Raw genomic sequence first — 14,164 nt, 5'->3', positions numbered from 1 at the left:
ACCAGAATGTATAAAATTTAAAAATTGACAATACCAAATGTTGACATGGATGTGTAGTAACTAGAACTCTCATACATTCCAAGTAGTAGCATAAAATGGCAAAACCACCCTAACAAACTGCATGGCAGCTTCTTTTAAAGTTAAAGATGTATATAAACCTATGATGTTGTTTCATTTCTGTGTGTTTAGCCAAGGGAAATCGAAGTAGATTTATATGAAAATGTTCATAGTAGATTTATATATCTACGTAAGCCAAAAACTGGAAGCAACCTGTATGTCCATTAACAGAACTGATATTTGTAGAGTTGAATACTACTTAGTAATAAGAAATACAACCACTCACACATGAAACAATATTTAAAAGATCTGGGCGGGGGGCTCACGCCTATAATCCCAGCACTTTGGGAGGCCAAGGCAGGTGGATTACAATGGCAGGAGATCGAGACCATCCTGGCTAACATGGTGAAACTCCGTCTCTACTAAAAATACAAAAAATTAGCAGGTTGTGGTGGCAGGCGCCTGTAGTCCCAGCAGCTCAGGAGGCTGAGGGAGGAGAATGGCGTGAACCCGGGAGGTGGAGCTTGCAGTGAGCCGAGATCATGCCACTGCACTCCAGCCCGGGTGACAGAGCAAGACTCCGTCTCAAAAAAAAAAAAAAAATCTGAAGATCATTTATTTAATAAAAGACAGGAGACACAAAAGGATACATACTACATGATTCTACTTGCAAAAGTACACGAACATTTTTTTTCTGATGGAAAGCTCAGGAAAATCTTTTGTTGGGGTACTGAAAAGGTTTTATATCTTGCGTTGAGTGGTGGTTACATGATATTGCACTTGTTGTTTGGGTGATGTCAGAACTCATGGAACCACGTATTTAGGATCTGTGTGTTCTGTTACATACAAATTTTACCTCAATAAAATATTTAATTAAAATAGTACTGTTTTAGTTTGCTCAGATAGCCATAACAAAACACCATAAACTGGGTGGCTTAAAAAACAAATGTATTTTTTCACAGTTCTGAAGACTGGAAGTTCAAGATCAAGATGCCAACAGGCTTGGTGTCTGGGGAAGGCTCCCTGCTTGAACTCCAGATGTCTGTCTCCTCTCTGTTGGTTCAAGTGACCTTTCCGCTGTTCCTGTGCCTGGGGAGAGAGTGAGCAAGCTCTCTGATGTTTCTTCCAGTAAAGATACTAATCTTATTGGATCACAGTGCTATCCTACGACTTCGTTTAACTTTAGTTACTTCTGTAAAGGCCCTATCTCCAAACAGAGTTATACTGGGCATTTGGGTTTCAGAATATGAACGGGGAAGAAGATGACAAACATTTGATCCATAACAAATACTGAGAAATAATTTCTTTAGAAAAGAAGACCCAAGTTTATTGGAGAGGATTTCTCGTTTCGAGAGTTTGTGTTTTTTTGTTTGTTTGTTTTAGACTTCCTTGCATGGAACATGAAATTAGATGAAAGAAATGAAAAGAAGTACAATTCTACACTTGGAAAAGTACCTGTAATGTGCTGAGAGAAGTCATTTATTTTTAAAATTAATTCTCACAATGCAAAACAGAAAATTGGGTTAGCAAACAGAAAAGGTTTTGTGAGAACCCTTCAGTTATGAAGATATGAATAATTCCAAACATTTGTAACACTTTAAAGTATTTTATAAAATAATGTTTTAAAATCCTGTCTCAAAATATAGGAGGAAAACAAACTAACCACCAAGTACATGAAATGTTAAATTTCATGATGAGAAATATGGAAAAAGTGCATGGCGATAATGAAAACCAATGACTTAATCAGATGTTGAACTGAAAAATTATTCATAAAAATAATTCTAAGAAGAAAATGTCTTGGAAGAAAAATTAATCAAAAAAAAAAAAAACATACAGGCTGCTCTTTACTCCTAAAATATATCCCAATTTGAAGAACAAAAAGCCTCTTTTTCCACTATTGTCTCTAAGATATTCAGGGCACACATTACAAGGCTGAAAATAAGAAAAAGGTACTTTACTCCTTACCATACACAAATTTCCCAGGAAATGTTTTTTTTTCTTCTGATAGCCAACAAAGAGCAAAGACCACTTCTATACCTAGGAGGTAATCAATGATGTAAAATAAATGTGGGCATAAATGGTGAAACTAGTATTGCTCACAGCTAAAAATTTGATGTGTTTTATGTATGTAAAGGTCATAATAAATCTGTATTTTTTCCAAGTAAAATTTTTGCCTCTGAGCCTCAGAGGCAGCAGAGATTTTTAACTAATTTTTCCTTTGTGTTCTTTATATCCCAATGTTAGTGAGGTATGTTACTTCTTTTCTTCTGTTTTATTTGTCCCTGAGAGCCTGCCTCTATGTATTGAAAGTATTTCTGTAGTTTTCATTTTATGACAAACTCATTGTTGGAATCAGCACCATCTTTTATCTTAAATATTGTTTATCTGGAAGTAAAGATAGGATCCAGTGAAGAAAAGAGATATTTTACTATCAGGTTTTTAAAATCCCTTTGCAAATAATCTTAGAAAGTAATTGAAGTCAATCTTTTCCATAAACTTAATTAGAATTTCTATACAAAGGTGATCTATTTTTTTAAATAAACAAAATAAAGGAGCCATATCATGCAGTTATGGTCTTTAATCATCTGTGAGGCCCAAATATATAATCCATGCAGCAAATTTGAGCAAATTAATAACTTACTATAAGTAGCAGATGCTGTTCCTTCACCACCCAAATTCCCAACCCTACACACATAGTGCATATCTGCCAGGTTTACAACGGCATCTCTGCTTTTTTTTTTTTTTTTAATTTCAATAGCTTTTGGGGTGCAAGTGGTTTTTGGTTACATGGATAAATGATATAGTGGTAAATTTTGAGATTTTAGTGCACCCATCACCTGAGCAGTGTACACTGTAGCCAGTATATCGTCATTTATCCCTCACTCCCTCCCAACCTCCCTCTGCCCAAGTGCCTGAAGTTCATTGTATCACTCTGTATGTCTTTGTATTCTCATAGCCTAGCTCTCACTTGTAAGTCAGAACATACAGTATTTGGTTTTCCATTCCTGAGTCATTTCTCATAGAATTATGGCCTCCAACTCATCCAAGTTGCTGCAAAAACATTATTTGTTCCTTCTTATGGTTGAGTAGTATTCCATGGTGCATATATATCACATTTTCTTTATCCATTCATTGGTCGATGGGCACTTAGGTTGGTTTCATACCTTTGCAATTGCAAATTCTGCTGCTATAAACATGCATGGGCATGTGTCTTTGTTAGGTAATGACTTTTTTTCCTTTGGGTAGATACCCCGTAGTGGGATTTCTGGATTGAATGGTAGATCTACTTTTAGTTCTTTAAGGAACCTCCATGCCGTTTTCCATAGAGGTTATACTAATTTACATTCCCACCAACAGTATAAAAGTGTTCCTTTTCACCACATTCACTCTAACATCTATTGTTTTCTGACTTTTAAATTATGGCCATTCTTGCAGGAGTAAGGTGGTAACTCATGGCATAAATTTGCATTTGCCTGATGATTAGCAATATTGAACATTTATTCATATGTTTGTTGGCTGTTTATATGTCTTCTTTTGAGAAATGCCTATTCATGTCCTTTTCCCACTTTTTGATGGCATTATTTGTATTTTTCTTTCTGATTTGTGTGAGTGCCTTTTAGAGTCTGAGTACTAGTCCTTTTTTGGATGCATAGTTTGCAAATACGTTCTTCCACTTTGTGGGTTGTCTGTTTGCTGATAATTTATTTTGCTTTGCAGAAACTTTTTAGTTTAATTATTAGGTTGATACAAAAGTAATTGTGGTTTTTGCCATATTTTTGCAAAAATCTATTTGCCTAATATGTCCCATTTATTTATTTTTGTTTTTGTTGCATACACCAATGTAGCTAAAGAATTCATTATTAAGACCCTAAAAAAATGAGGACTGAAGAGAGAAAAATTATGTTTCAAAACTTACCTTGCACTTGTCATTAAATCTAGTTTTGTTAATTGTTTTTAAGTTTTTACCTACATTTTAAACTAATGCTGCTTATTTCTGTGAACCAACCACTGATTTCCAGCTACAGCTCAGAAGAAACAAAAGATATGGGTAGGTAAACATCTGACTCAATATTCTAGTTCTGGGTAATTATCCTGCAAATCCTGCCAGGTGATAAGAGTAAGTAGGGTGCCCATAACCTGGAGGTTTCCTTGTTTGGGAAAACAAGACCAAAGAGGCTGACCAAAGCCAAGCCCCATGCACCCAAATCTTAGCAGGCATAACTATAGCCACCAGTTATTAGGGCATGTTGGCAGCCTCAGGATTTTTAAGCTGTCTTTACCCCCTTGTTTCATTTTTATACATGTTGTCTAATAACCTGGTTTGTCCTTCTCACCTTCTAGCCATCAAACTCCAAATGGTTGTGCAACCAGAGCCTTGCAAGATGGTTCCCTTTAAGAGACCCTTAGGTAAGACTCTGAGGGAGATCTAGCTGCCATCTTCCCAAAAGAATGCCCTTTGTCAGCAGGAAGCAGTTATGATCGGTCATCATCCCTATTCTAACAGCAGTTAGATGTACCTCTTCAGAGCAGGGAATCGATAGTGACTGGAGGCAGTCAAATGCCTACGCAGATGGGGAGGGGCCCGGGTAAAACCCCACCTCCAAGCCAAAGAGAGTTTAAAGCCTGAAAGCCAAGCTACAAGTTAAATCCTCAGACCAGGTTGAAAACCTGTCTTCCTGTTTGGCACACTTTCCTCTGACTGATCCCCACTCTTCACCTATTTTACATATACCTACCCTTTCCTAATTTGGTTTTCTATACTGCCATGCCCACCTTTGATTGGTGTCTTTGCTTTAACCTTTTTTTGCATACTGACAAACAAATCAGCAACCACTCCCCATTCTGAGTCCATAAAAAGCCCCAGACCCAGCCACAGAGAGAAATAAAATAAAATAAACACCTGACTGTGGGGGGTGGGGGACCCCAAGTCCCCTCATCTCCTCTCCACTGAGAGCTGTTGTGTCACTCATTAAAATTTTTCTCTGTCCATCCTCACCCTTCAACTTTCAGCACATTCTTCTTGGATGCAGGACAAGAGCTCAGGAACTGCTGAACACAGGTACACAAACTATAATACAGGTGAGCTAGGGCATGACCAGCCATGAGCTGAGCCGGTGTGCAAGCCAGACTTGGTCTGGGGAGGCCAAGTAGGCAGGGCACCTCCAGTGGCAGGCCTGGGGCTGAGTTAGGCCCAGTGGGGTTGGGGGTTGTTGCCGGCCAGAGGTCCCAGCTGGCAAAGTGACTGAGAAAATTCCTGCATCACTATTAGTCTAGAGAATAATTTTATTTTCCTCCGCCTGGGAAATCATAACCCTTGGTACTGACATTTTGGGGACAGGAAGAAAGGGTTGCTGAGGGTCTCATAATTTGATGAAACTTCCCTGTTTTGATTATGTTGTTTTACCTTTGAGCTCACCTATATTGTGTCCCCTAGAGCCTTGAGACTCTGTTTCCATTTTTCCTAAAAATAAACCTCCACTTTTTTTCAGGGATCAGAAAAAAGATTGCTGCTTGCAAAAGGTAAGATTGGTAAATAACTTATATATTAATTTCACTAATTAACATATAATTATCTTTCTATTCAGCCCCATGCCTTCATCCATATTTCACTGGTTCTTCCATTTCCTTTTTTTTTTTTTTTTTTTTAATGAGACTGCAGGCTGGACTGCAGTGGCATGACTCCCTCCCAGACCCAACAAGTAGCTGGAACTATAGGCATGCACCACCACACCCACACCCAGTTAAATTTTTTTTAAGAGATGGTAGTCTCCCTATGTTGCCCAGAGCTTCTTCAATTTCTGACATTTTCCAGGATGAAGCAAGGGGTATCAACCTTTTCTTATTATTTATCCTGTATGCTCTTAGGTTTCAGCTTCCTCTGCTATGTCAGTCATCACTCTTGCAACTGAGGCCATGCTTCACCTACTACTGTTTTCCTCTCCAGTTTTCTTTATCCTTATAGCCTTATTATTTTCTTGCTTATTCCTTTTATGGTTTTTAATGGGATATAAAAATGAAACAAAGAGAAACACTTGGACTAAAACCATCACGATTAATAAAAACTAGAAATTGTTTTTCCAAGATAATATTGGACATCGTTATCAAAACCATCGTAAGTCTTACCATGGTTCTAGTTCTGCAATGTGTATGATCTGAGAGTATGTTATGAGAGTCGTGTGGCTTCTCTGTAGAGAAGTTTTATCATAAGAGGTAGGAATAAAGACCTCAAAGAAAGAGGATGATTTACCCTGCTGCAAAATTATGTTCAAGGTATAAAAGCCAGAGTGGGATGGCAAGATGCCCAAATAAATGTAGCCAGGTGAAACAGCTCCCACTGAGAAACTGAGAGGCCTGGCATGCTCCTAACAGGTCTTCAAAGGGAAGGTACCAAGAGTGAATTCAGGGAAGACACAGAAGCTGGGCTGAATAGAGAAAAGGTTGGGAACTCTGCATGAGGCTACCATGCACTGGGACTCATTCCTGGCCCCCAAGGGCTCGAGGAGAACAGGTGAGCTGAACTGACAAGGAGCAACCCACTCCCACCAAGGGCCTCTGGAACCCTGGCAAGAGGAGAATTCCTTGACCACCAAGGACACTCAAGTTGGCAGGGACATCTTAGAGAAGTGGTATTGGCAGCAAGCCAGCTGATGAGCAGCCCAGAGGGTTTGGTGCAGAAGGGTCTATAGCACAACATGGCCTGGGATGGCCATTCCCATGGGCTTGACTTTCTCATATAGGATACTTTAGCCCTAGGAGAACTAAACTCTGCAGGGAAGTCTTGCCAGTCAGACAAGACTGGTCTGACCTGAGCATCTCTTGATCTGCTGGCTTGTCCCAGGGCTCCAGCTGGGCCACACCTGCTTGCAGGGCAGTCTGAAGTACTCGGGGGGCCCACACCATACCTTCTGCACTGGCATGCCATGCCTACCCACAGAGCGCTTCATCAGGTCAGCCCCTAAGTCCATACACCAACCTGCATGTGCCTTCCCCATACTGCAGCTTGTCCCAGGCCCATGGCAACTCCCCACATCACTTTACTGGTGCATATTTGCCCAGATGAGTTTTGATTTCTTTGCTCCACCAGTTCATGGAAGAACAGCCTGTTCCCCTTTCCCGATGACCACCATTGCAGACAGAGCCTTTACAGCCCATCCTCACAAGTACCCTGCCATTGCGCTAACACTGTGCAAAAAACAGTGGATAATTCCCCTACCCCCAGTGACCACACCTGCCTTTAGAGAACAGAAAAGGCAGCCAGAGCTGAGCCTACCAGTAGCCCACCCCCAAGCCAACACCACCTCTAGTGGACTGTCCAGACAGTCACCAGCAGGGACTCCCTGCCCCCACCAGCTGCATTGCCTCTGCCTCTGTGGAGAATGCCCACAGGGAGATAGGCAACTCCCACCCACTAGCACTCTACCACAGCTGCTGCTACCATGGCTGCTGGCACATGCTAATGAAGATGGATCCTGCTGTCACTGCACTATAAAATGCTTTGGCTGACACCACCCATCAGAGTGTAGTGACCAGCAGTCTGGGGCACCTTGCTCGCCTCAGTATAGTGGATTTCTAACCTCAAGGAGCCAGAGAACAAATTCAGGACCTAGTATAAGTCCCCCAGAGTTAAAGCACATAGTCCAGGAGTTAGGAACTGAGCATTAGTCCCCTAAAATCTTTCAGAAACAAAGCAGTCAGCTGAATTCACCTTATACCATAATCAAACCCTCAAAGTCATCAAATAGAATTAAAAAAAAAATCCAAAGGTCAGTAACCTCAAAGATTAAAGGTAGATAAGCCCACAGAGATGAGAAATAATCAGTGCAAGAACCCTGACAGTTCAAAAATTCAGAGTGTCTTCTTTCCTCCAAATGAGTGCAGCACCTCTCCAGCAAGGGTTCTGAACCAGGATGAGATGGCTGAAATGACAGAAATAGAATTCAGAATACAGATAGGAACAAAGATCACTGAGCTACAGAAGTATCTTCAAACCCAATTCAAAGAAGCAAAAAAATCATGATAAAACAATGGAGGAGCTGACAAAATACCAGCATAGAAAATAATGTAACCAACCTGATAGAGCTGAAAAGCACACTATAAGAATTCTATAATTAAATTATAAGTATTAATAGAATAGATAAAGCAGAGGAAAGAATCTCAGAACTGGGCAACTGGCTTTCTGAAATAAGACAGTCAGACAAGAATAGCAAAAAAAAAAAAAAAAAGAAGCGAACAAAACCTCCCAGATATATGAGATTATGTCAAGAGACCAAATCTATAACTCACTGATGTCCCTGACAGAGAAAAGGGTGAATGGAACCAACTTGGAAAACATATCTCAGTATATCATCCATGAAAATTTTGCCAACCTAGCTAGATAAGCCATCATTTAAATGCAAGAAACAGAGAGGACCCCAGTAAGATACTCCATGAGATGATCATCCCCAAGACACAAAATTGTTAGATTCTCCAAGGTTGCAATGGAAGAAAAATTGCCAAGGCAGCTAGAAAGAAAGGTCAGATCACCTACAAATAGAAGCCTATCAGACTAACAGTGGACCTGTCAATGGAAACCCTATAAGCCAGAAGAGATTGGGGACTTACATTCAACATCCTTAAAAAAAAAAGAAATTCCAACAAATAATTTCATGTCCAACCAAACAAAGCTTCATAAGCAAAGGAGAAATAAGATCCTTTTCTGACAAGCAAATGCTGAGGGAATTCATTACCGCCAGACCCACTTTAATAGAGCTCCTGAAGAAAGCACTAAATATGGGGAGAAAAGACTATTACCAGCAACTACAAAAACTCACTGAAGTACAAAGACAGGCCAGTGACACTATGAAACAACCACAAGTCTGCAAATTAACCAGCTAGCATCATAATGACAGAAAAAAATCCACACATATCAATACTAACCTTGAACGTAAATGGGCTAAATGCTCCAATTTAAAGACACAGAATGGCAAGCCAGATAAAGAACCAAGACCCATTGGTCTGCTGTCTTCAAGAGACCTATCTCATATGCAGTGACACATATAGGCATAAAATAAAACAATGAAGAAATATATACCAAGTAAGTGGAAAAGAGAAAAAAGCAGAGATTGCAATCCTAGTTTCAGACAAAACAGACAGACTTTAAACCTAGAGATCAAAAAGGACAAAGAAGGGTATTACATAAAGGTAAATGGTTTAATTCAACAAGAAGATCTAACTCTCATAATATATATATGCACCCAACACAGGAGTAACCAATTTATAAAGCAAGTTCTTAGAGACTTTCAAAGAGACTTAGACCTCCATGCAATAATAGTGGGAAATTTTAACACTCCACTGACAATATTAGATAATTGAGACAGAAAATTAATAAATGTATTCAGGACCTGATCTCTGCAGTGGGTCAAATGGACCTGATAGATATCTATAGAATTCTCCACCCCAAAACAACAGACTATATATTCTTCTCATTGCTATAAGGCACACACTCTAAAATAAATCACATAATCAGAAGTAAAACACTCCTCAGAATATGCAAAATAATGGAAATCCTAACAAACAATCTCTCAGACCAGAGTACAATCAAATTAGAAATCAAGACTAAGAAATTCATTCAAAAACCATACGATTACATGGAATTTGAATAACCTGCTCCTGAATGACTTTTGGGTAAATAATGAAATTAAGGCAGAAATCTGTAAGTTCTTTGAAACTAACAAGAACAAAGATACAACCTACCAGATTCTCTGGGACATAGCTAAGGCAGTGTTAAGATGAAAACTTATGAAACTAAATGCCCACATCCAAATGTCAGAAAAAAATAAAAAAAACTTAAAGTTTAAAAAAGATATAAAAGCCTTTATATTTCTGTAGAAGCTGTGCTTTGTGTGTTAAACAAGGTCTTTTCAGAAGAACTATGTATATTTTCATTTAATATGTATGAATCCTGCATACTTGGTGCCAAAGTGGTAATTTTTGCCTTATGGAAAAATAAGAACATTAAGAGTTTGTACATCTATTCACAAAATGAGTCTTAGAAACAGTCACACAGAGTCAGTGAACTTGATTAAGTATAGCACATTAAAAGTCAAACATTTGAAATACATTGAGGGCTAAGAAGTGGAATGTAAATAAATTTATAAAAATTGATCTAACTTCATCAAATTAGGATGTATCTAATGAAGCATAAACCCAGAATGTAAAGAAGAAAAAAACTGTCTTGTAAATAGGGTAACTATATGGGTGAATATACCCAGTGCAGTTTCCAACCAATGACAACCAAGACTCAGATCAGAAGTAATGCTTTGACATGATCCCTTACCAGTAAAATCAAGTCTATCATGTTTTTAACCAAGAATCTCGATAAAATAATGTGATTTCATTTATCAAAGGAATAAGTTACGTGTTTTAAATGGGATTCAGATTTGTTACATCAAAAGAATAAAAGAATAGTTTCAAGTGAGTAAGCATAATGGTGTATGCTTTATGCAAGTGGTGTAAATATGAAATGGCAGTTAATACTGAAATTCAGTTGCACTTCCTAAAGATTAGCTGGGTCACCAAATATAGAAATATTTAATTATTTTACTAAAATTGCTGCAACTAAGGTAAGCAATCATCAACCACCAGAAGTTTTAACTGGTGTTTAGTCTTTGACAATGACATAGATACATTCTGGCTTCATTAAGGGTAGCTAAGTGATGCCATGTATTTTACATGCCAGGGGGGAGTCATTTAATCTTGATGTGATTACTTTTCTTTGAATTTCTAATTTTTTTGAGTCATTTGAATTACCTGTAGAGTATGGCAAGGGAAACAATACAAGCTAACTGTTGTTTACTTGTATTGTTTAAGACTCCAAATAGTACATTCTACATGTTTTATTAGCAACTCATAAAATATGCCAGAAAATATTAGGATTGACAGACTCTAACTTCTCCCTTTAACTGACCATGCTCAAAATGCAAATTCAGAGAAGCAAAAAGGAAAATGTGTGTCTTACATTTATATTAAAATATTCTTAGAAGAAGAGCAAATTCCAACTATTTTACTGCCATATGCAGTTACAGAGTAAAATGAGGCATTTAACCTCAGTGAAGAAGAGAAGCAGGTTTATGGGAAGGAGAGAAGGTACAGAGAGAGAGAAAGAGAGAGAGAGCCTTTTACAATTTATAAACCAGTGTTCTTAATAAATCTCAGAATTTAAACAGAAAATTTGTTTAGGGAAAATGTAAGGGGCTGTGTTGAGTCCAATTTGGTGATTATTTAAAAATAATTTTTGTAACTTATTAAATCAAATAAATTCTGCCTGGCATACAGTAACTTTAAATGATAAAGTTTTATTAAGGAAGAAGTTTGATATTCATGACCTATACCCTTTAATTGTTTCAAGGGCTTCAAACAAAAAAGAATTTAAAATGGCCAACTATGAATAAAGTCCATTCAGTACTCAACCAAGCAAATGGAAACAGCATATGCCAGGGAAAGATAAACACTCCGATATGACCTGTAAGGGCAATATCAGGAGTTATGTCACAGATATATGTGTATATGTAGAGTTTCAAAAGAAGTCTGTCCTCATGAAAGATCTCAAAGTTTATCTACTAGCTATAATGTATCCATGCCATAGTCAAAAACTAAATACCATATAAAACCCATGGCAGAGAAAAAATACAGCGAATGCAGCAAATACTAAATGTCAAATTCTGTATATCTTTGTTGCTAAACTTCTATATGAGTAAAACAGACTCCTTAATGAAAATCACTATTCTCTGTAAATTAAAATACTTTTAAATTAAATATTTTTTAAATTTTAGTTTGAATTTCAAAATAAGACATTCTAACTTTGTTAGAACTTCCCTTTGTTTACAATCAGTGTTTAAGTTATTAATAATTAACAGCTGATGCATAAAGCAAACCCCAGTTCATGGATTTGTGTACTGTATATCCCTAAGGCAAATCAATTATTTACTCCTGAATAGTTAAAACTTTCATTGGCTTCCCACTGCAGTGGCAATAAAATCCATACTCCCTATCAAGGCAGAGAAGACTTTATATCCTGTCCCCTGGGTCTCTCTCTGACTTTAAATTGTACCTCACTCACTACAGTTCTGTCTCACTGCCTGTGACAGAATTCTAAGATGCCCACCAAGATTCCTATGCACTGGTATATATTCCCTGCCTAATCTTTTCCCCTTGCGTGTGAGAAGAACCTGTAAATATGATGTGATAGCAGCCACCTTCTTGATTAGGTTATGTTACACAGCAAATGTGATGAGATAGTCATTTCATGATTACCTACTATTACATAAGACTGTATTGGTGGACTAGAGATACTCTTGCTATCCTTGAAGAAGAAAGATGCCATGTTGTGAGACAGTCATGTGCTAGGACCTGAAGGCAGTCCTTAAGGAGCTGGAAGGAACCCTCTGAATATCCTGCAAGAAAACAATGCAACGAATTAAATTCTGCCAACCAGTGAGTTTGAAATAGGACCCCAAACTCCAGATGAAAATGCAGCTCAGCATTCTTGATTCAGGCATTCCTCTAAGCAGAGATCCCAGGTACACATGATAGAATCTTGACCTACACAAAATCTGAGATGCTAAATGTGTGTTGTTTTAAGTCAATAACTTTGTGGTAATTTCTTATGCAGCCATAGAAAATTAATACATTTCTTTCCTTTGTTCTTCAAACATGATAAGCCCATTACTTGGGTGGTCTTTTTTTGTTGCAAAGTTGTTTTTCTTCAACTTTTAAGTTTGGAGTACATGTTTAGGATGTTCAGGTTTGTTACATAGAAAAATGTGTGCCATGGTGGTTTCCTGCACAGATCAACCCATCAGCATAGGTGGTTTCTTATTTAAATTCAGATCTTAGCTTAAAATCACATTCTCTGATAAGCCCCAGCTGCCAACCACATCTAAAGTTCGACCCACATATGTACCAGTTCATTTCCTGAAGATTACCGTCTTCTATTGTCATCATGGCACTTATTACTACTGACAAGTATCTGCTTAGTTTTCACATTTTAAAAAATTTTAAACAAAGTAGCTCATGAACACAGTTTAAAAGGCAAATCATACTAGAAGACTTACAGCAATAACAACAAAAGTGCACACTCCTGTCTTACATCTCACCAACTCGAAGTATAGAGTTGTTTCCTGCTCTCCTATGTCAGATCCTTTGTAATCTTGATCCTTTGACCTCCCCTTGATCCTCAGCCTCCAGTGGAACTGTTTCAGCTAATACCACATGGAGCAGAGACAAACCTTCCGTGTTGAGCCCTGCTCAAACTGCAGATCCACAAGCTTAAATAAATGAATAAATAGTTATTTTATGCCACTAGGTTTTGAGAGTGGTTTGCTATGCAGCAATTTATCATTAGAGCACCAGCTAATGATTTCATGACAATCAGTTGGTGTCGTATTCAATGGTGTGCAATAATAGCTTAGAAGTAAAAAGTTATCTTTCAGAATTGCCAACAACATAGAAAAAGAGAGGTTGCATCTCCTCCATACAGCATTATTAGTCATAACATTGACAAAGTAACTGAAATTCCATCTTCAAGTCTAACCCTACTGAGTTCACTTGACTATTAAAATACACACACATACACACGCACTGCTCTAGTATCTTGATATTCTACAGTTATGATTCTAAGGCTATTTTTCATGAGTTGAGACATATACTGTCTATAAATCATATATAAAATATCCATATGCTGGACTTCAAAACATTCCACTACAGGGGACAGTGGTATCTCAGCACCACAGACATTTATTCTCAGGATTCCTGTGAAGATCATTTAAAAATTAAACCTTTAAATATGACTTTTTTAAACAATTTCAATAGCCTAGGCAATATAGCAAGGCCTCATCTCTACTAAAAATAAAAATAAGTCAGCCAGGCATGGTGGCATGTGCCTGTATTCCCAGCTACACAGGAGGCTGAGGTGGGAGGATCATTTGAGCCTGAGAGGCTGAGGTTACAGTGAACCGAGATCACACCACTGCACTCCAACCTTGATGACAGGCTGAGACCCTGACTCAAAAATAAATACATAAATAAAGATGTCAAGGTAAATTATGACATGAGCAAATCATCTAGAATG

General features: G+C 38.0%; 1 long non-coding RNA gene across 1 annotated transcript in view; it reads left to right on the top strand.

The window, feature by feature from the left end:
• The first annotated feature begins 4,396 nt into the window (after positions 1-4,396).
• LOC135969610 (uncharacterized) overlaps positions 4,397-14,164 on the top strand; it is a 64,675-nt gene continuing 54,907 nt past the window's right edge. The window contains exons 1-3 of the long non-coding RNA XR_010584904.2: positions 4,397-4,464; positions 5,068-5,116; positions 5,547-5,577. This is a non-coding gene — a long non-coding RNA (uncharacterized lncRNA). The remainder of the gene's footprint in view (positions 4,465-5,067; positions 5,117-5,546; positions 5,578-14,164) is intronic.

Source organism: Macaca fascicularis, chromosome 2, assembly GCF_037993035.2.
Source record: "Macaca fascicularis isolate 582-1 chromosome 2, T2T-MFA8v1.1".
NCBI lineage: Eukaryota > Metazoa > Chordata > Mammalia > Primates > Cercopithecidae > Macaca > Macaca fascicularis.
Note: the sequence above shows the minus strand (reverse complement) of the source record. Positions and strands in the feature narration are given on the sequence as shown.